General features: G+C 39.6%; 1 protein-coding gene across 2 annotated transcripts in view; it reads right to left on the bottom strand.

The window, feature by feature from the left end:
• LOC128313104 (uncharacterized) overlaps nt 1-20730 on the bottom strand; it is a 114318-nt gene that overhangs the window by 14000 nt on the left and 79588 nt on the right. The window contains exon 5 of one of the 2 annotated variants that reach the window (XR_008293336.1): nt 10810-15290. The exons of the other annotated variant lie outside the window; for it this stretch is intronic. The gene's annotated coding sequence lies outside the window, so the exon portion shown is untranslated. Of the gene's footprint in view, nt 1-10809; nt 15291-20730 lie in introns of those variants that run through there. 2 annotated transcript variants of the gene reach the window in all.

The following is a 20730-nucleotide window of genomic DNA, read 5'->3' as shown; positions in this document are numbered from 1 at the left end:
GATTCCAAAAGTGAGAGCTAGTTATATACTCCCACTGAAGTATAATAATCGGGAAATGCAGTCATTGGCCACTGCCAAAAAGTCACTGTCTAGTAACCACTCTTCACTATGGAAGAGAAGTGCAAATCTTTGGTGAAGAGCCAACATTGCTACTGCCATTAGATAATAAAATGAATGGGTTTTAAATAGTGTTTTAACTCCAATTTTCATAGCCCTCAACTTCCATAAAAGCTCAGCACAAGAAATACCCACTTGTATTCAACTGCAAACTCTTCAAATTTCTAGAGTTTGAACATGTTGATTATAAGCTCTTGTGTTAGATTTTAAGGACTTGGAGGGCAAGAATCGACTCTTCTGAACTTTGTATGCCCAAAGCCTTGCACACTTTCTCTTGCACATAGTAGCTGCCCAAGAAGTGTTTGTTGAGTAAATGAACTAGACATTATATTATGCAGGGTTCCTTATACAAAAAGAACCTGAATTCATCCTTGAATTCAATGTCAGGTATGTTTGTTTCTCAAAATAAATGTCTATGCCTGTCTGCTCCTACCATACATGGTCCCGTGAGCATATAGTAATGTGGTCCTTCACATATTTCCAGACACAGCTTCCTCTGCCTGGATCACCCTATCCCCACATGCACCTGGAAAATGCCTTCCCCTCCCTCAAAAGTTGGCTCAAGAATGACCATCTCTTCTCCACACAGTCTTACCCAATTCTCCCCACAGACTTAGTACTTCTTCCCCTTTGTGTCCATCATACCCATTAAAATTCTTATTCTAATTTATGGCAATTATATATTTATTTTCTGTCTCTCCATTAAATTATAAACCATTTAAAGGTAAGAACCATGGCTTTTATCTTGGGCACTGTCTGATATGTAGAGAAGCTTAACTGATATTTGTTAATTTGTAAATTGCCATTGCTTTAATGTATTCCATGCTTAAATAAAAACTTGAAGAATGATATGCCTCCCTCTCTTCACACCCTTTCCCCCAAACACAGTGATCTGAATTGCTGAAACAAAGCAGAGTGGATATTGAAAGCAGAAAATTCTCAATATCATACTGGAGTTAGGAAGCCTCTAATCCATTCATATTATAATACTTACATCTCTAAATACAATAATACATTCTTTGTTGCATTACATTACAGTTTCATGCTGACTTGATCCCCAACTGAATATTAACCAGTATTGTGTTTGTGTGATAATCTCTTCAGCAGAAATGTTTTTAGTATTTTGTATTTGTAATGCAATATTTATAAAGTTTGAAGTCTCACTTGCCTTCAAACTGAAATCCTTAACTTTTCAGATAGTATAAGAGAAGGCAGGGGAAAAAAACCTAACATTAACTGAATGTCTATGGGGTCCTTGATGCTTTACATACTTTATTCATCAGAATCTTATATCAACCTAATGAGATATAAGCATTATTATCAACACTTAGACATGAGCAATCTAAGGCTTAGAAAGTATAAAATAATGTTTGAACCAGAATTCAAATTCAGATGTATCAAGTTCTATGGTAGGCTGAATAATGATCCCCCAAGATGTCCATAATCTAATCCTCGGAAACTGTGAGTATTACTGTATATAGCAAAATCAACTTACCAGATGTAATTAAGGATCTTGAGATAGGAGGATTATTCTGTATTATCTGGGTGGCTCTACATGTAATCACAGAATTCTTATAGAAGGGAAGAAGAGAAATTTTAACTACAGTAGAGGAGAAGACGGTGTGATCATGAAAGCAGAGACTGGAGTGTGTATCCAAGGACTGTTGGGGGATTCTGGAAGTGGAAGATGTAAGGAACGGATTCTTCCCTGTGATCTGCAGAAAGAACCAGCCCTGCTGACACCTACATTTTGGCCTCTCAAGACTTCCTTTGGACTTCTGAATTCCAGAATGCAGGAAAATAGATTTGCATTGTTTTACATTTGTGGAATTTGTTGCAGCAAGCAACAGGAAACTAATACAGCCTCCAAACCTAAAATCTATATAAATCAACTCAGTGAAACAAATAGTGTATTCTCAAGACCAAGTCCTTCAACACTGCCCCATCAGGAGAAGCCAACAACTAGAGTCATGTCAGACCAGATAGGGAAATTCCAAATATGAACACTCTCCAAAAACACTTGAACCATCATCATGACTATTCCAAAGTAAAATCTGGAACTCTTTAGCCAAGTACTGCAAGAAATATTCCCAGCTTGGGAAGAAGGAATAGTGTGAGGGCCAGTCTCTCAGGTAGCCAACCCATAAAACCTTGTAGAATTAAGTAAAAAATTTGAACTGAACCCACAAGCCTGAGGTGGCCAACACAAACCTCAGTAGAACTAGTTGTACTTCCAGTAGCAAAACACTTTTAAACAAGGGCCATATTACATTTCCAACTCTTGGGGCAAAGCCTTGCATATGTCCTACAGTAGCCCAAGACTGGAATTTACCAGAGAATGAGTAGCTCAGAAAAAAAGCTTGCAAGCTCTGTGCCTAGCCCAGATGGAAAAACAAGCTACTAGCTTTGAGGCAGTACAAACTCCAGACCTCATGCCAGCAAGAGCCTCCTCCAGGATTACATTTGGCATGAAAATGGAATTATAGTAGTTTGAATTACACATACTTTCCAATGCAAAATAAGTACTACCGTGAACTGAAAGAAAGTTTGTTTATATCTTCTGTTGTTCATTGAGACAATTCTCACTGGCTCTGGAGGCTGCTATCCAGTGTTACCCTCTCAGGGGAAGTGACTCAAGAAGGAAACCATCACCATGGCCAAGAGAAAAGAGAATCTTCAGAACGAAATTAGCTTTTGTCTTCCTGTTGCCTTTTGATGTGGATAGATATTTCTGCATGAAAAATTTTCAGTTTTCGTCTTCTGAAATATTCAAAAAGCTATGGCTTAGAAGAGGTATAAACAATAAGGTAGTCTGTGGGGTGGGGGAAGTTTTTCTGGTGGAGGTGAACTACAATCTGATTGAGGACAAACATAAATACAATGAGAATTTTTATGGAAATCTAAAGGGATTTTAACAGTAAAGATTTAAAGTACTAAAAATATTTTATAGAAATCCTTAATGAAAACTCTATTCTCAAGTTTTAAAATTCTATTTATTCCTTCATCAGTCTCCCTTACTTTTTGACATTGTCAGAAGTCCCATGAACCATACCTTAATGCTTTAAAATGATCTTGACTATGACTTTTATTTTGGAACAGCTATATCAGAAAATGTCTCCCTAATACTCATTAAAATTATCAATAGGTAATAACTGAATATCAGTGATTTATAAATTGCTGGGGGAGATACAACAAAGTCAGTGCCTCTCAGGGCTTAGAATCTACTGAGGAGAAAGAACATAAATATGTGAAATATTAAATAACAAAGCTTTAAGTACTGGTTAAAAAAATAGAAACCCATCACAATGTAGTCCATGGTTAGAAACACACGATTTTACAGGCAATGGCCACCATAGGGGGTTAAGGAGAAGGAAATCATATTAAAATAACAAGGCTTGTGGGACACCTGGGTGGCTCAATTGGTTAAGCGTCTGACTTCGGCTCAGGTCATGATCTCACGGTTCATGGGCTCAAGCCCACACTGGGCTCTGTGCTGACAGCCCAGAACCTGCAGCTTGCTTCAGATTATGTGTCTCCTTCTGTCTCTGCCCTTCCCCTACTCGATTGCTCGCCCTCTCTCTCAAAAATAAACATTAAAAAAAATTTTTTTTAAAAAACAAGGCCTGGAAACTAGGGAATTCAGTTGTTTCTATAATGTTACGGTGCAGCTAAAGCACAGTGTGTAACTGGTATGATGAAGAGGGACCCATGCATTGGAGTCACACAGACCAAGTATCAAACTCCAGCTCCACTCCTTGCCAGGCATCAGATCTTGTCAATTACTTAAAAACTCTGAGCCTGCTTATCTTCCTCTGTAAAACGTGGCTCCAAACTACCTCTCAAGATTGTTCTGAGGTTAAAGTGAGAGATACATATAAAGTTCTCAGAAGATAGTAGATGCTCAAAAATATTAAGACCTGTCCTCTGGCAGTGGTTGTTTAGTCCTCAACAAAACTTTTCTTTCTGAAATTTCATGACACCCTGTAGGTCTCCTTAATATGCATTTTATTTCAGAGACCTCCTGCACAGGTAGTGTCATGAGTTTTGTGACTGTCCAGTAAGGTATGTGTTTCCAGGTTGGTCATCATGGACAACACATGGAAAGTGACTCTCCTCTCAGAAACATTTTAATTCCATGAGGGGCGTGGTTGGCTTAGTTGGTGGAGCATGTGACTCTTTATCTCAGGTTGTGAGTTCAATCCCACGTTGGGTGTGGATCCTACTTAAAAAAATAAATAAAATAAAAATCTTAACAAAAAGAAAACATTTTAATTCCTGCCATTGCCACAGGACACAGAGAAGATACACACTTCCTCAATTCAATGATGCACATTTTCTACATATTAATACTTCCGAAACAGGAATGTGGCTTAAAAATGTCATCCAAGGAAACTTGCCTGGAATAGCCTTTTAAATAAAATGTTGCTATTAATATAGTAGTTTGTTGTACAATTAATGGCATCTTGGCCTGGAGGAAATACAGTCATGGCATTAGAAAAAAATGGAGCTTCCGTAGAAAATAGAGTGGACTCAAGTTTAGAAGCAAAAGCCACAGACTTAATGCCACAAAACTCTACACTTAAAAATTGTTAAAAGATAATTTTTTTGTTTTATATATATTACTACAATAAAAATCATTTTAAGCCACAGAATATGTAACCATCTCCTGGATTAAGAAGTCATTAATGTGCAATGGAACCAGCACTGTATATGGCATATTAGAAAAGAACAAAGCCTTCCATAGAAACCAACTAGTTCCCTGTCCTCCAAGCCTGTTCTTTTTTTTTTTTTACATTTTGTTTATTTATTTTTTTGAGACAGAGAGAGCACAAGTGGGGGAGGGGCAGAGAGAGAGGGAGACACAGAATCCAAAGCAGACTCCAGGCTCTGAGCCATCAGCCCAGAGCCTGACGCGAGGCTCAAACTCACAAACCGTGAGATCATGACCTGAGCCAAAGTCAAATGCTTAACTGACTGAGCCACCCAGGCATCCCTCCAAGCCTGGGTGGAAGAACATATGCACAGCTTAAGACATCTCTACAGTTAGTTACCCATGCTTTATAGGAACACATGGTTGCTCCCACACAGGTGGACCTGGAAAAGAGTAAATATAAACCCATAGGAGACGATGGTGAACACTCATCTCTTAGGCTTACCAATCAAGGTTCACTTAGTGCAGAAGACCTAGGGAATGATATTGGAACCCACCATGGATTCTTCAAAGTGCTTAAGTGCTTTATGAATGGTTCTCTGGAGCAGAATCAATCAGGGCAACAGGTAAACTTCTCCTAGAAATACAATCTGCCCCATTCACTGACTTCTGCTATTGTTTCCAAAAAGTGATACAGGCATTCCACAATTGGTGCTGCTGGGTCAGAAGGGTTCCAAAGAGGTGACTCATCCCTCCATACCTCACTTGGCACACGGTACCATATGAACGTCCTGGATTGGGCATTGCTTAGAAAACTTGGCACTCAAAGAGGCTAATGGCCAAGTTAGCCTTTTTAAGGGAAAATTTTGTTGAATGGAATGCATGCACAGCCTCCAGCCCTGACTCCTACTTTGTTCACAAAACACTAGACAAGTACCAAGATACCTGGGGAGGAAGCTGTGTGACATCCACAGAGCAGTTCATCATGCCCACACTTTTGTGGAGAGTCACCTCTGGAGTAGATGCTCTTGGATCAGTACTCTTGCAGGACATAACTTAGAGCCCAGTGCAAGAATATCATCTAACCTCCTTGCCATCAGTCCTCCAGTCTTCTCTCCTTTCAGGCAAAATGGAACACAAGGTGGACTATCAAAATGATGTCCATTGGGAGGGCTTCCCTCATCCTCCAAACTCCAGAGTAGATGGCTCTGCTGGCACCTCAGCAGTCCATGTCCCATCTGTGTCAGCAGAGCCACCTGTAACCCAGACTCAAGCTTTTCCCCTTTTCCTGAATGAAGCAAACACTCCATGAAACCACAGGTGTGGGTGCTACAAGCATAATGGCAAAACCAATGAAAGCAACTGAAATATCCAGAAATGAAGGTTGGTTAAATAAAGCATGGTATATAGGATGAAATAAGCTGCATCTATTTTAAATGATGCTATGAATATTCAACAAGGTGATTTTTTTAGATGAAAAAATTGGGTGCTATAAGGTTGTGAACATACACATTAGGAAACAGCGATTATCTCTGAGATGCAAAATTATGAGGCATTATTTTTCTTTCTGCTTATTTTAAATTGCATACTATGAATATGTATTAGTTTTATAACATACCTTTAAAATAAAAACTCCTGGTAGACAAAACATTGCTAACCTTCCTGCCCACAAGCACGTTGTTAAGTACCACTGAAGAGTAATGCTAACATCAGTGGAATGATTTATGTGCTTTTGCTTGCTAAGGAGAGTATAATAACCCAGGGAGGGGGTGGGGGTGGTAAGTCATCTTCTGCAGAAAATTGTTTAAAGTTATTTTTGAAGAGATCCAAGGCATCCAAAAGGGACTTTATAAATTTCTGGATAACAAATTCAGTCCTTAATAAAATGTTTAATTCTAGTGAGTAAATAAATGTTTGACACAGTAAAAATATATCTTTATATCATATCCTCTTCTGTAATCAATATATATGCTATACTTAAATTTATTTTATTAGTATTTCTAAAATACATTTACTTATTTGAATACTATGTGCTTCCTTTTATAACATACTGTTGACCATGTCAATGACTCATTTGTTTCAAAGTTCAATTTTAATATTGTTTCTATACAGAAACTACAATCTACTCCATACTGATCTACTTTATTATAATGTCTAAAACATGCTACAGAGGAAACTATCTAGATAAAAATATACCATGGGCTTCTCTTGGCCAAAGGCCCCTAAAGATATACTCTCCTTTATACTCCTGTATGAGTAATTTGCAATTCTTTTACTGTGTCCAACTTAGGTAGCCAAGGTAAGTCCAACAAGTTGACTGCCAATACATAGGCCCACATAAATGCATTTACAAAGTTCATTGTTGTCATTTGGACCAGAGACTAAAAAGAGGATGGTGCAGGGGTGCCTGGGTAGCTCAGTAGGTTAAACATCTGACTCTCTGACTTTGGCTCAGGTCATGACCTTGTGGTCATGAGCTCAAGCCCCATGTCCTGAGTGTGGAGCCTGCTTAGAATTCTCTCTCTCTCTCTCTCTCTCTCTCTCTGCCCCTCTCCTATTCATGCTCTCTCTCTCTCTTTCTCTCTTTTTTAAAATAAATAAATACTTTAAAAATAATAATAAAATAAAGAGTATGGTGCAGATTCTGAAAAGATTTTCTTCCAAAGCATTATTTTTGTGTTTGATCCACAGTTTTAATTATCCTTGACAGATATACATTCAATTTCTTCAAGGAAGTGTTGAGGCTATGTATTTAAAGGAAACTGCAACATCACAAGGAATGACACGCAATTTAGTGAAGAGATCTGTTTTCCTCCATATTGTTAATGGCTATTTCTCTACCACCCATGAGTATAGACACTGAGACTGAGATGGGCATTTTTCACACCCTTCCCTATGACCACTCCCCATCTAGGGGCCATACATTGACATACATTCCACTCCCATGCCTAGAAAGAAAACCAAAAGAAGAAGAAGAAGAAGAAGAAGAAGAAGAAGAAGAAGAGAAGAAGGAGAAAAGAAAAAGAAAGGAAGAAAGAAAAGAAGAAAGAATGACTATCATTCATTCAAATTAAACTTTTTAAAAGTTATTTATGTATGTATGTATGTATGTATGTATGTATTTTGAGACAGAGAAAGTGAACAGGGAAGGGGCAGAGAGAGAGAGAGAGAGAGAGAGGGAGAGAGAGAGAAGAGAGAGAGAATCCCAAGCAGGCTCCACACTGCCAGCACAGAACTCAATGTGAGACTTGAACTCATGAACCATGAGACCATGACCCAACCCAAAATCAAGAGTCCAAACCTTAACCAAATGAGCCACCAGGCACCACTCAAATAAAATTAAACTTTAAATGAAATGGTATAAAAAATACTTACCCATATAATTTTTTCCTATAATATGTAACATTGTACGTGACCTAGGATAACGTGTGATGCAAGTTTCTTGTGTTTCTAGGAGGCAAGCTCTAGTTCCATTCTTCTAGATGTCAACCGTGTTTCTCCATCCTCTATTTCATTCACACGCAGAACTCTCATAGATTAGAGAGACCAACCTACTAGAAACTTTGGGAGGGTTTTCTGCCTCACAAAATCTCTCCCACTGGTCAGGGATTCATTTTAGAAACCTTAGAAATTCATTTTAGGGAGTCTTAAAGCCTTTTTTTTTTTTTCCCGGTCTTCAACAATCTCACCAAAAGAAGAGAATGTATCTTGTCCCCTAAAAACTACTACTATCCTGAGGGTTTGGGAACAGGCTACAGTTTTGGGGGAAGGAGCCCAGGGAAGGAAGGAGAGAATAGGCAGGAGCAGAAAACTTCCTGGGCAAAAACTTTCTTCTGACTTCAAATACAAAAGCATTTCTACCAGCTACTCAGTTTCTTCTACTGCTGTTGAAGAGTCCTTTGTGTTCGTGGTTAAAGCAAAGTGATGACAAATAAAAATACGGAAGTTGTAAACTACACCACAATAGAGTCAGAAGTAAAGGAAAAATAGAGGAAAAGTTAAACACGTTGGCGGACGGCGGGAGACAGGAATGGGTTCTGTTTTACTGAACAGGACAAGGGTTTTGTTTCAATTATTCTCCAAACTTCCTTCCCCAATTGCACCATATCCCTTACACTTAGAGCAGAAATTTCTGATGGAAATGTTGCAAGTAAAAGGCTGAAAGAAGGGACCCAGAGCACAGCTATCTCAACCACTGAACCATGAAGCAATCACCACAGACCTTGTACCCAAGCCCGGAAAGGCTCACATTCTGGGAAGGAGGAACCACCAACGAAGAAATAAAAACTTCTTCCCGCCAACCAGCCAGAGACTCTTCCAGTCTGGCGCTGGGCAGAGCCAGGAGGGAAAGGATCTGAATCTGTGACTTTGCATGCTCTCCTTCACTGCTCCTTTCCTAGAATCCCTCAAAACCTACATCCCACACTCACCATCCACCAACAGCATCCCAGTGATCTAGCACAGTCTCACTTTACCATGGGATGTTGAACTGCGAAAATGTGCTAAGGACACCTAACTCAGAATTGGAATTGGAATTGGAAAGCCATGAGGAGCGGGGGCTCTCACACACCACTCATCACAGCTTGCTGGGTCCAGGAGGAAGAACGAAGGTTTTCTTTCTGCCCAGCAGCAGCTAGCTGCCCTCTCCTGCAGCCCGAGAAGTCACCACCCCTCCAAACTCATTTTCTTCCAATTAACTTTTGTTCAAAACAACCCCTCCCAACTTCCCCCTTTCCTCTATAAAAGGGTGGGCTCCTCCATTGTTCTCTGGACTTGCCTGTGGTTCGCCATGGTTTGCTTACCGTGAATTGTGATTCCTCTGCTCTTCCCAAATAAACTCAATTTTGCTAGCTGAATCACTTACCTTTAGGTTGACAACACTAAAAAAGGGGTTCAATCCTTCCATATAAATTGCTAATGATACAATTTCTGACCTATGGAGAAAGATATTTAAGATAAATATCATGCCTTCAAAGTACCCAGAGCTCTTGTCCTAAGGAGCCTGGCAGTGAGGGCTCTTCCTCTGACTCAGGTTTCACTATTGAGGGCCTTGAGCGCAGAATTTCCTGCCTCAAGTCCACCTGAAGAGCATTTTACCTGCAGTAGGTGGCTAGGGCTGCCCCTACAAAACACCACAGGCTGGGTGGCTTAAACAAGAGAAATGTCCTACTGTTTCAGAGGCTAAATGAAGATCTTGGCAGGTTTGTTTTCTTCTGATTACTCTGTCCTTATGGAAGACTGCCTTGTCCACTGTGTCCTCACATGGTCATATGTCCTAATCTCCTCTTCTTATAAGGACACAAGTCATACTGCATTAAGTCTCACTCATATGACCTCATTTTAACTTAATTACCTATTTAAAGGCTCATATCCAAATGCAGTCACATCCTGAGGTGCCAGGGGTCAGGGCTTCAACATATGCGTTTTGGAAGGACACAGTTTAACCCATCACACTATCCTCCTGTCTTCAGAAAGGAATTTAAAAAGCCACAGAAGGGTAAAGCCGTTGTTTTATGATTTAGCTAGCAATGTTAAATCAGGTTTTCTTTGAAGAGAAAACATCTGAAGCGTGGAAGAGAGATTTCAAAATGGAGAAACCTGTCAAAGATTTCCCTGCTGGGGTTAGCTCAAGGAGGAAATGAACAAAGGAAAGAAATAAGCTTGAACATGAACCTGTCATGACAGTACCCAAAGGAGGCTGAGGGGTCCCCTACACTGTCACCAGGTGGTGCAAGATGAGGCGCACCATTAAGTTAGATGCATTAGGTACTATGGACAGAAGGCCATGAGTGAGACCAACAGGGATCACCCAGTCTTGATGACTTCAAAGAGTAATCTGCTGTACTCCCAGACTCGGCAAAAACGTATGGCACTACCTAGGGCTGTCTGTCATCTATTGCAACCACACTATTCTTTCTTTCTTTTCTTTACTTTCAGTAACAGCAACAATAATCGCAATAACTGTACCACATATTGAATTCCCACTACTGCAGAGCCAGTACTGGGTTAATTGCTTTTTTTACATTTTTCCATTTAATCCTCGTATTATTAATAGGAAGAAACTATTAAGGGAAGAACCATTAAGGGGACTATAAATGGGAAGAAACTGAAGCACAGAAGAGTTAGATTAATTATCCAAGGTGCCACAGCTTGAAAGAGGAAGAGCTGGTGTTTGAACGAGAAACTCTGACGCCAGAGCTCTCAGCTACTTCTCTTCATTGGTTCATCTTCATGAGGCAATACAGGGTGCCCCACGGGTGGCTGAGTCAGTTAAGCATCTGACTCTTGATTTCCGCTCAGGTCATAATCTCATGGCTCAAAAGATCAAGCCCATGTTGGGCTATGCTGAGAGCACAGAACCTGCTTGGGATTCTCTCTCCCCCTGTCTCTCTGCCTTTCCTCAGCTCACACTCTCCCTCTCTCTCTCAAAATAAATAATCTTTAAAAAACAACAACAAACAACAACAAAGCAACTCATAAACAGTATCTATCATTTTTATTACTATTATTATTTTCTCCCCAAGCTCTACCCTACGATTAAACTGGTAATACTATAAACCAATAAAATTCCATTAAAGTACAAAATAAAGTAGTAGTAAATGGGTGGTGCCAGGGGTTGGAAGTAGAGGAATAGGAAAGATATTGTCTAAGGGTACAACTTGCAATTAGTAAATAAATCCTAGAGATCTAATGCACAGTATAGTGATTATAAACAACATCGTATTATCGTCATCAAACTTGCTAAGAAATTAGATCTTAATTATTCCCACAACAAAGAAAGAAATAACCATGTGACATAATAAAGGCATTAGCTAATGCCCACAGTGTCAATCACACTACAATATACAAATGTGTCAAATCAACATGTTGTATGCCTTAACCTTACACAATTTATACATCAAATATATTTTAATTAACAATAATAAAATAAAATTAAAACTAAAGTAATGTCTTGCACTGCAGGTTCACATTAATTAGTACCATTAATTTAAACTTATCCTTTTAGCTCATTCTTCCACAAAGGTGAAATTTTAATGGACCCTTTTTTTTTTACTTGCCTTTTAAAATCACTATGGATTGCTTATTAAACTGCATTTTCATTATCCCTACAGCATCTCAATCTCTTAGGAAGATGCAATGAATAATTTAAAATTTATGTTTAATTTATTATACAGTCTTATAGCAACTCTTTTCATGGACTGATCCTTGTTAAAGTTCTCAAGGCCTAGAGGCACAGGTGGCTCCATTAAAAATGCATTTTTCAGTTTTCTTGAGGGATTCTTTTTTAAAATGCTGGGATGGGCACACTCATAGTTAATTGACAGTAGGTTACTTGATACTCTATTCACCACGTTTGAAGAAACATTGCTTTTTTGTCTTATAATTAGTAGTGTGCCAATACTTTCCATTACCTGCGTTTTGGATTATAATTAAAGCATAGGACATAAGACAGTGTGACGGATTCAACTATTTCCTGGGAAATGGTTGAAAGAAGAATTACAGGTGTGAATTAAGAGTGGGAGAGAGGCAGAGTGGAAAATATATGCTTCCAAACAGGGCCTTAGAAAGTTACCCGAGAGTGGGCCTCAGTGGGGAGGCCAGGGTTCTTCTCATGCCTCACGCAGATGCTCTGAACAGAATAAAAAGATGTGGGGCACTTTTCTCTGATTGTGACCTCCTGTTTGAGGCCAAGATGCATCCTCTATAATGTATCCCCCACTTTCCTGAGATAGAAATGAAGCCAGAACATGGCATGTTCTTCTGCTGAACCTACTTCCATAATCTCTCAAATGGTTCATGTTTTATTTATATTTAGCCTTAGTTTGAGTCTCTTAAGACCCAAAGTGGACCTCCTTATACATGACTATGTACATTCTACTTACTGAGCCAGAGGGTTATTCATTTGTAGAGATATGAAAAATGTGAAGACAGCCAAGGATAAGTCCCAAATAACATAGTCTGAGAAGCATTAATTCCTCCCAAATTGGTACATATTAGTATTTTTTTAGAATGTACTTGTGTTTAAAGATACTTGGGCACCTGGCTGGTTCAGTCAATTAAGCATCTGACTTCAGCTCAGGTCATGATCTCATGGTTCATGGGTTCAAGCTCCATGCTGACAGTACAGAGCCTGCCTGGGATTCTCCCTCTCTCTTTATCCCTCCCCCACTCATGTTTTCTCTCTCAAAATAAATAAATAAACTTTAAAAAAAGAAACATTAAAAAAAAATCTCCTGGGGACCTGGGTGGCTCAGTCTGGCTCAGTCAGTTAAGCATCTGACTTCAGCTCAGGTCATGATCTTGCAGTTCATGGGTTTGAGCCCCATGTTGGGCTCTGTGCTGAGAGCTCAGAGCCTGGAGCCTGCTTCGGATCTGTGTCTCCCTCTCTCTCTCCCCCTCCCCTGCTCACTCTCTCAAAAATAAATAAACATTAAAATTTTTTTCTGTTTTTAAATCTCCCTCACTTGATGTTGTTCTATGAGGGGTCCAACCAACCTTGGGAAAACCTTTCTTTCTCTGGAAAAGCCCTACACTATTAGCCAATGTGGTTTTCACTCTACTTGCCAGACATATGGACCATCTGACTTAGGACTGGCTCTAGAATTATCTATCAAAATAATTTTTTTTCAAAACAGATGAAAGTATTTCTATTAAATTAATAAGAACAATAGCTCAGGAATAAAAGCAAAAAATTAGGCACCCTATTTGTCTACATTCCCTAGAAAAAAATATGGGTATTTTTACTTAGGCCTTATTTGATGCAGAATATTAAAAGCAACTGTTGAGAGCATTAATGTTGATTTCACTCATCATTATATCTCCAATACCTAGCACAGAATCTATAACCCAGTAGGAGATTTACAATTTGTGTTATATAGGCAAAAAATATGTTTTAAAGTGAACAGTCTCCAGCATCCTGATTTGTCTTAAAATAATACATTCACATAGAGAATAAATGCATTTATTCCTCAAAGCATCAACTGCTTGTAAGATATGCTTGCCAAGGGTCAGTTTTCTTTCAGAAAAGAGAAGCATTTAGCTTTGAAAAAGACCTTCTTGGGGCGCCTGGGTGGCTCAGTCGGTTAAGCATCTGACTTCCGTGAGTCTGAGCCCCGCATCCGGCTCTGGGCTGATGGCTCAGAGCCTGGAGCCTGCTTCGGTTTCTGTGTCTCCCTCTCTCTCTGCCCCTCCCCCGTTCATGCTCTGTCTCTCTCTGTCTCAAAATTAAATAAACGTAAAAAAAAAAATTTTTTTTTAAAAAGAAAAAGACCTTCTTGGGGCACCTGGGTGGCTCAATCAGTTAAGTGTCCAACTCTTGATTCCGGCTCAGGTCATGATCTCACAGTTCATGAGTTGGAGCCCCACATCAGGCTCTGCACTGACAGCACAGAGCCTGCTTGGAATTCTGTCTCCCTCTCTCTCTGCCCCTTTCTTTCTCTCAAAACTAAATAAATAAACACTAAAAAAATACTTTAAAAGAAAAGAAAAAGATCTTCTTTGGATGCAAATCATAAGACCGAACTCTATCCTTGGGAATAGGAATAGCCCTTTAATTTGCAAATTTCCTGATGCTCAATTTTTAAAATAAGCTATTTTTAAAATGAGACCCTGGCATTTCAGCAGTAGTACCTCATTTCACAGATGCAGAATTAAAATCCAAAGGCTGTAATTACAGCTGACATTAATTGACATTATGTATTTAATGTTTAAGACCCTAGGGTAAATCCATGAGTGTATCATCCATTCCTCACAGTCAACCTGCAGGAAAGGTGCTAATTCGGCCCCATATGATACTGGAGGAAACTGAGGTCCAAAGAGGTTAAGTGGCTAATCAGATGTCACATGGCTTCCAAGTGGTGGAGACAGGATTTGAACCAAAGTCTGTCTGGCTCCAAAGCTCAGGTGCTTAACCACTGTCCTTTATTGTCTCTGTGCTCTCTTGTCTTCAGAAAGTCACAAAGGCTTTGGTAATGTCCATTTCTGGACATGGCACTTTAATGACACAGGGTCTTCTATGATCTCAAAGCAAAAAATCTTTAAAAAATAAAAACAATAATGAAAATGAATTAAAGTCAATCCTTGAGGCCAGGGTACATGCACTGAGGTTTGTTAACCCTCACATCGAAGTTCTGGGTCCAAGCTTACAGCCTTCAGGCCTCTCTCAGGCAGCCTTCCTGGTGTGATTTCCAGTTGCTCACCAAGAGGCCTTCTCTGTTTTAATCAGGCTGACCTCCTTAAAAATTCTACTACGGAGTTTACATTTTCTTGTCTCTATTCCGTTCCAGAAGCTGTCCTCCCCGTCTGAAACGCCATGCAAGAAGTTAAATGTGGCCACCGATTTTTTTTACAGGACTTCCCATAAAAGGGTGGAAACTATTTCCCCACTACCTTGAATCTGGGCTGACTTTGTGACTTGCTTTGACCAACAGAATGTGGCAGAAGTGTCATCTATGACGTCCAAGTCTTGGCTTCCAGAAGCCCTGCACCTCCCGCTTTCACCCTCCTTGAACTCTGTGGCCGCCTGTGAGAATGAGAGAGACCACATGTAGAGGACCATTTCAGGATCCTTTACTGAAGCTCCAGGGTGTGAGCAAGACCACCCATGACCAGCTGACCCACCCACAACTGCAAACAAATGCAGAGTGAGATGAGCCATCCTAGCTGAGCTCTGCGCAAACTGCCAAGCCAAAGAACAGTGACAAATAAATGAGTGGTGCTTTACGCCCTTAAGTTTTGGGTGGTTTGTAAAGCAGCAGTAGATTACTAACTCATGCTTTTTTATTCCTTTCTACCTAATATGTCTACCACCTACTTGTAGTCTGAACTTCAAAGTCACTCCTCCAAGAAATTTTCCCTGGTGAAAACTTCCCCTGCAAAGCTAGCCTCACTCCGGTTTAAGATGATGCCCTCTAAGGGCACAGAGACCTAGCTGCTTCCCTAAGTACTTCCCCCATCCACTGGCTGATGCCTAGGATCTCCTCATTAAAGTTTAATTACTTACATAAAAGCATAAATGTCTATTAAATTTTAAGAGCCCCTAGAAGGGATAACAACTTTGTACTTTTGATTTTGCTCTTATTATAAAAGTATGCAGGAATAGAAAGTGACCCTAACTGTAAGGGCACTTTCCCAAAGAGAAAAAAAAAAATGTTATTCAACCAATTTAAATATAAACCTTTAGGGAGGGGCACCAATGAAATAGTTATGTATCTAATTTCAATGTTTAATTTATTAATTTAATTAAGCATACATATTTAAAATAACATTATATAAAATAAGATTCGATTGAGAAATAGTTTTCTCCTACTTTTGCACTCCGTGAAGGTATTCGATTCGTAGTTGCCTCCGTGTCTCGTGGCAAGCACTCTCCATATTTCTAGAGACACTTTTTGAGTCATCTGACAGTTTTCCAGATGGAAAACATCATCCTCTCTTCCATATAATTTGTATTTTTTTAGCCATAATGCTGTCACTGAAGTTTTTATCCCAAGCCACAAGTACCCATTCACAAAACACTAAGACAATGATTTGTTTTATTCATCCTATGAGCATATATTCATGATTTTCATAGAGGAACCACTTACAGTATCGCTATGTAAGGGATTTTCAGAAAGCTGGTTTATGATAACACCTAAGGCTTACAAGTTAGGGATCTTATCCCAAAAAATAAATTCATTAAATTCATGTTAAATTCCTTTACTCTTTTTTTTTTAACCAAAAAAGAACACCGTAATCATCTAAAAGTTCGTGACTTCTTGATGTCATTTCAAGCTAATGTGTTTTCCCCAAATAGTACTTGTGGTTCAAAAAAAAAAAAAGTCAGAGAGAGCATCCCATAATGCAAAAGACTCTGGAAGGATCAAAATGTAAGGCAACTCCCTCTTTTCTGAGAGAAATATTTTGAGGAAAAACCAAATTTCTTTATCTGATATATATTAATACATGCTCATTCTAGAAACTTCAGATAATTAGATAGGTAAAAATTAAAATCACTGGTAATGCTATAATCAGAGATCATCATTTAAACATTTTGGTTCATTTCCTTCCAGATCCTTCTCCCATGCATGATTACACATTCTATTAAATTCAATCAGCTCTGGGGCACCTGCGTGGCTCAGTCGGTTAAGCATCCCAACTCTTAATTTTGGCTCAGGTCATGATCTCACAGTGTGTGAATTCGAGCCCCATATCAGGCTCAGGGCTCTGCTACTGACGGCATGGAACCTGTGTAGGATTCTCTGTCTCCCTCTCTACCTGCCCCTCCCTGCTCGTGTGCACACACTCTATCAAAAATAAATAAATAAACTTAAAAAAAAATTCAGTCAGCTCTATCTCTACTTAACATTATAACATAAGCATTTCCCTTGTTAGAAATTCTCTGTAAGGAAGACATCATGCACTCAACCACCCTATTACTGTATATTTATATGGTCGGGGGAAGGGACAGTATCTCAAGCAAAACCAGCCCCTTGTACCCTAGTGTACATAGTTTTTGATTCCTTTTTTCTCCCACTTTTCCTTTATTGAGTATCTACCCATTTAAAATATACTAAAAGTAAATAAAGGTCAATTTCTGCCCTCAAAAGACAGAGACCTGTAAACAATACATAATATATGATAAAAGGGAGAGAAAGCTTCATGGAGGTGTCAACATTTGAGGATGTGGGGGCTTTTATTGTTTGTTTGTTTATTGCTTGTTTTTAGGATAATAAGACTTAATTTTGCAAATGTTTGCAAGGTCAAGAGAAACCTACAGCAATGTTTCCCCAACTAGATTCCCTGAACACAGCACCTCTGCTATATGGAAGCCAGCTGGACCACACCTTTATTATGCACCAACTGCAGGTTTTCAGGACTGGGGAATTTTCCCCGAGAGCAGGTTTGGATGGGGTGGGGGTGGGGATGGAATTGCATGAGGGCACTGGGCCTGAAGGGATGGGACAACAAAGAAGCAAGGAACAAGTGCAAACACGAAAGGCCGAACCGGCTCTGCCACACTCACCAGCTCCTTGCTTTGCGTTTCCGTGGCCCACATGCACCACAATGACACCCACGACCTGTGCTCTCTGGTTCTTTAAAATAGGCATACTTCATCTCCCTCCAACAAGTTCTGGAGTGTACTGGAGACAGCCATCATGTAACTGTACTGAACCCATGGCCTGGGTTTGAGGCCCAACTCCATTACCTGCTGTGGATTCTGTGTAGATTCTGGGTAATTCCCAGCCTCCTTTGTATACACATTTCTGCCCAAACAACTTTTCTGTCTATAGATATGGTCACAGGCCAAGTGACACATGTGGCACTTCTGGCCACATTGACCCTACAGATTCTTCACTTCGGATCTGTTTCTCACTTGTCCATGGCACCTTGAACATTTTCTGACTGCCCTAAGGCCACTATACCCAGAACTCACCACAATCCACCTCAGTCTGTGTTTATTTTCTCCATAGCATGGATCCCTTTCTGCAATTACCTTTTTTTGTTTGTTTATTTATTGTCTGTCTTCCTACTAAGATACACCATGAAAGGAATCTTACCCAATGCTAACACAGTGTGTGACACTAAAGATGGAACAGTGTGAAAGAATAAATGAACATAGACTAAATGTGGCTTCAGAAGATCATAAGAATGACACAGTGCTAGGTACTAGAGAAAAAAATAACATCTCTGACCTCCAAAGCTCACAGTCTAATAAAAAAGAGAGAATAAAAAACAAAATAATTGCAATACAGCATGCAAGCATAATCACAGATGTATACGTTGGAACGGAGGTATACAGAGGAAGGGACCTAGACATTTTCTGAAGGAAGTGATTTCTGAACCTAGTTTCAAAGAATTTGTGGAAATCTGCCAGGTAGGTAATGAGGGAAATCCTTTCAAGAGGGCCCCTTGGATCTTTATTCTGACCTAAACACTGACCTCATTTCCCTTCCCCATGGAAACTCAGGGTTAAAAATACCCTTGACAGATCATCTATTCCAGTGGCTCTTAAAGAGGACTTTGCGTTTTAAAAATACATCTGCACATTCTCTGATACTCATCTCTTCAATGGAGCCTAATTCCCCTCCCTTTGAGTGCGGGCTGTATTTATTGACTCATTTCTAATGAATAGAATATGGCAAAATGGTGATGTGTGACTTCTGAGGCTAGGTCATAAAAGGTCATAAGAAGTGGCTTCCATTTTACTCTCTCTCTCATGGATCCCTCATTCTGGAGGAAGCTGGTTGTCGTGTTATGAAGATACACAAGGCAAGGTGCAGAGGCATCTTCCCCTCAGCCAGTGAGCCTTCCTAGAGATAGGTTCTCCAGCCCAGTTAAGCCTTCCAGGTAACAGCAACTGCAATCAACATCCTGGCTACAATCTGACGAGACCCAGAAGTCCACACAAACTGTGAGTTGATAAATGTCTGTTGTTTTAAGCCACTAAATTTTGGTGTAATTTTTTTATACAGCAATAGATAATAAATAAGAGGCCTCAGTCTGTGTTTAAGTGAATGATAACTATTTGGGGTTTTTTTTAGTATTTTTTTTCCAATATATGAAGTTTATTGTCAAATTGGTTTCCATACAACACCCAGTGCTCATCCCAAAAGGTGCCCTCCTCAATACCCATCACCCACCCTCCCCTCCCTCCCACCCCCCATCAACCCTCAGTTTGTTCTCAGTTTTTAAGAGTCTCTTATGCTTTGGCTCTCTTCCACTCTAACCTCTTTTTTTTTTTTTCCTTCCCCTCCCCCATGGGTTTCTGTTAAGTTTCTCAGGATCCACATAAGAGTGAAACCATATGATATCTGTCTTTCTCTGTATGGCTTATTTCACTTAGCATAACACTCTCCAGTTCCATCCATGTTGCTTCAAAGGGCCAGATTTCATTCTTTCTCATTGCCACGTAGTACTCCATTGTGTATATAAACCACAATTTCTTTATCTATTCATCAGTTGATGGACACTTAGGCTCCTTCCATAATTTGGCCATTGTTGAGAGTGCTGCTATAAACATTGGGGTACAAGTGCCCTTATGCATCAGTACTCCTGTATTCCTTGGGTACATTCCTAGCAGTGCTATTGCTGGGTCATAGGGTAGGTCTATTTTTAATTTTTTGAGGAACCTCCACACTGTTTTCCAGAGTGGTACACCAACTTGCATTCCCACCAACAGTGCAAGAGGGTTCCCGTTTCTCCACATCCTTTCCAGCATCTATAGTCTCCTGATTTGTTCATTTTGGCCACTCTGACTGGCGTGAGGTGATATCTGAGTGTGGTTTTGATTTGTATTTCCCTGATGAGGAGCGATGTTGAGCATCTTTTCATGTGCCTGTTGGCCATCCAGATGTCTTCTTTACAGAAGTGTCTCTTCATGTTTTCTGCCCACTTCTTCACTGGATTATTTGTTTTTCGGGTGTGGAGTTTGGTGAGCTCTTTATAGATTTTGGATACTAGCCCTTTGTCCGATATGTCATTTGCAAATATCTTTTCCCATTCCGTTGGTTGCCTTTTAGTTTTGTTGGTTGTTTCCTTTGCTGTGCAGAAGCTTTTTATCTTCATAAGGTCCCAGTAGTTCATTTTTGCTTTTAATTCCCTTGCCTTTGGGGATGTGTCAAGTAAGAAATTGCTACGGCTGAGGTCAGAGAGGTCTTTTCCTGCTTTCTCCTCTAGGGTTTTGATGGTTTCCTGAGTGAATGATAACTATTTGTACCTACCCTATTAGAGATTAAAACTGAGGAATGTTAAAAATATTTATATAGTAATTCATTGAAAACAGTAATAAATACAGCTCATGTTGACATAGATAACATTTTCATGAAAAATAACAATCTTGCAAAACAAAACTTAGTTACAAGAATGGCCTCACTTCACATTTTTACAAATCTTTTTGTAATGCCCACTTTCATGGGAGATAGCTAGATGCTGGATTCTCATATGTATGTCTGCATTTAATCACTTGTGAAATCACGAATCAT

Source organism: Acinonyx jubatus, chromosome E4, assembly GCF_027475565.1.
Source record: "Acinonyx jubatus isolate Ajub_Pintada_27869175 chromosome E4, VMU_Ajub_asm_v1.0, whole genome shotgun sequence".
In the NCBI taxonomy this organism is placed as follows: Eukaryota; Metazoa; Chordata; class Mammalia; order Carnivora; family Felidae; genus Acinonyx; species Acinonyx jubatus.
The sequence above is the reverse complement of the archived record's forward strand: the minus strand, read 5'-3'. Positions and strand labels throughout refer to the sequence as shown.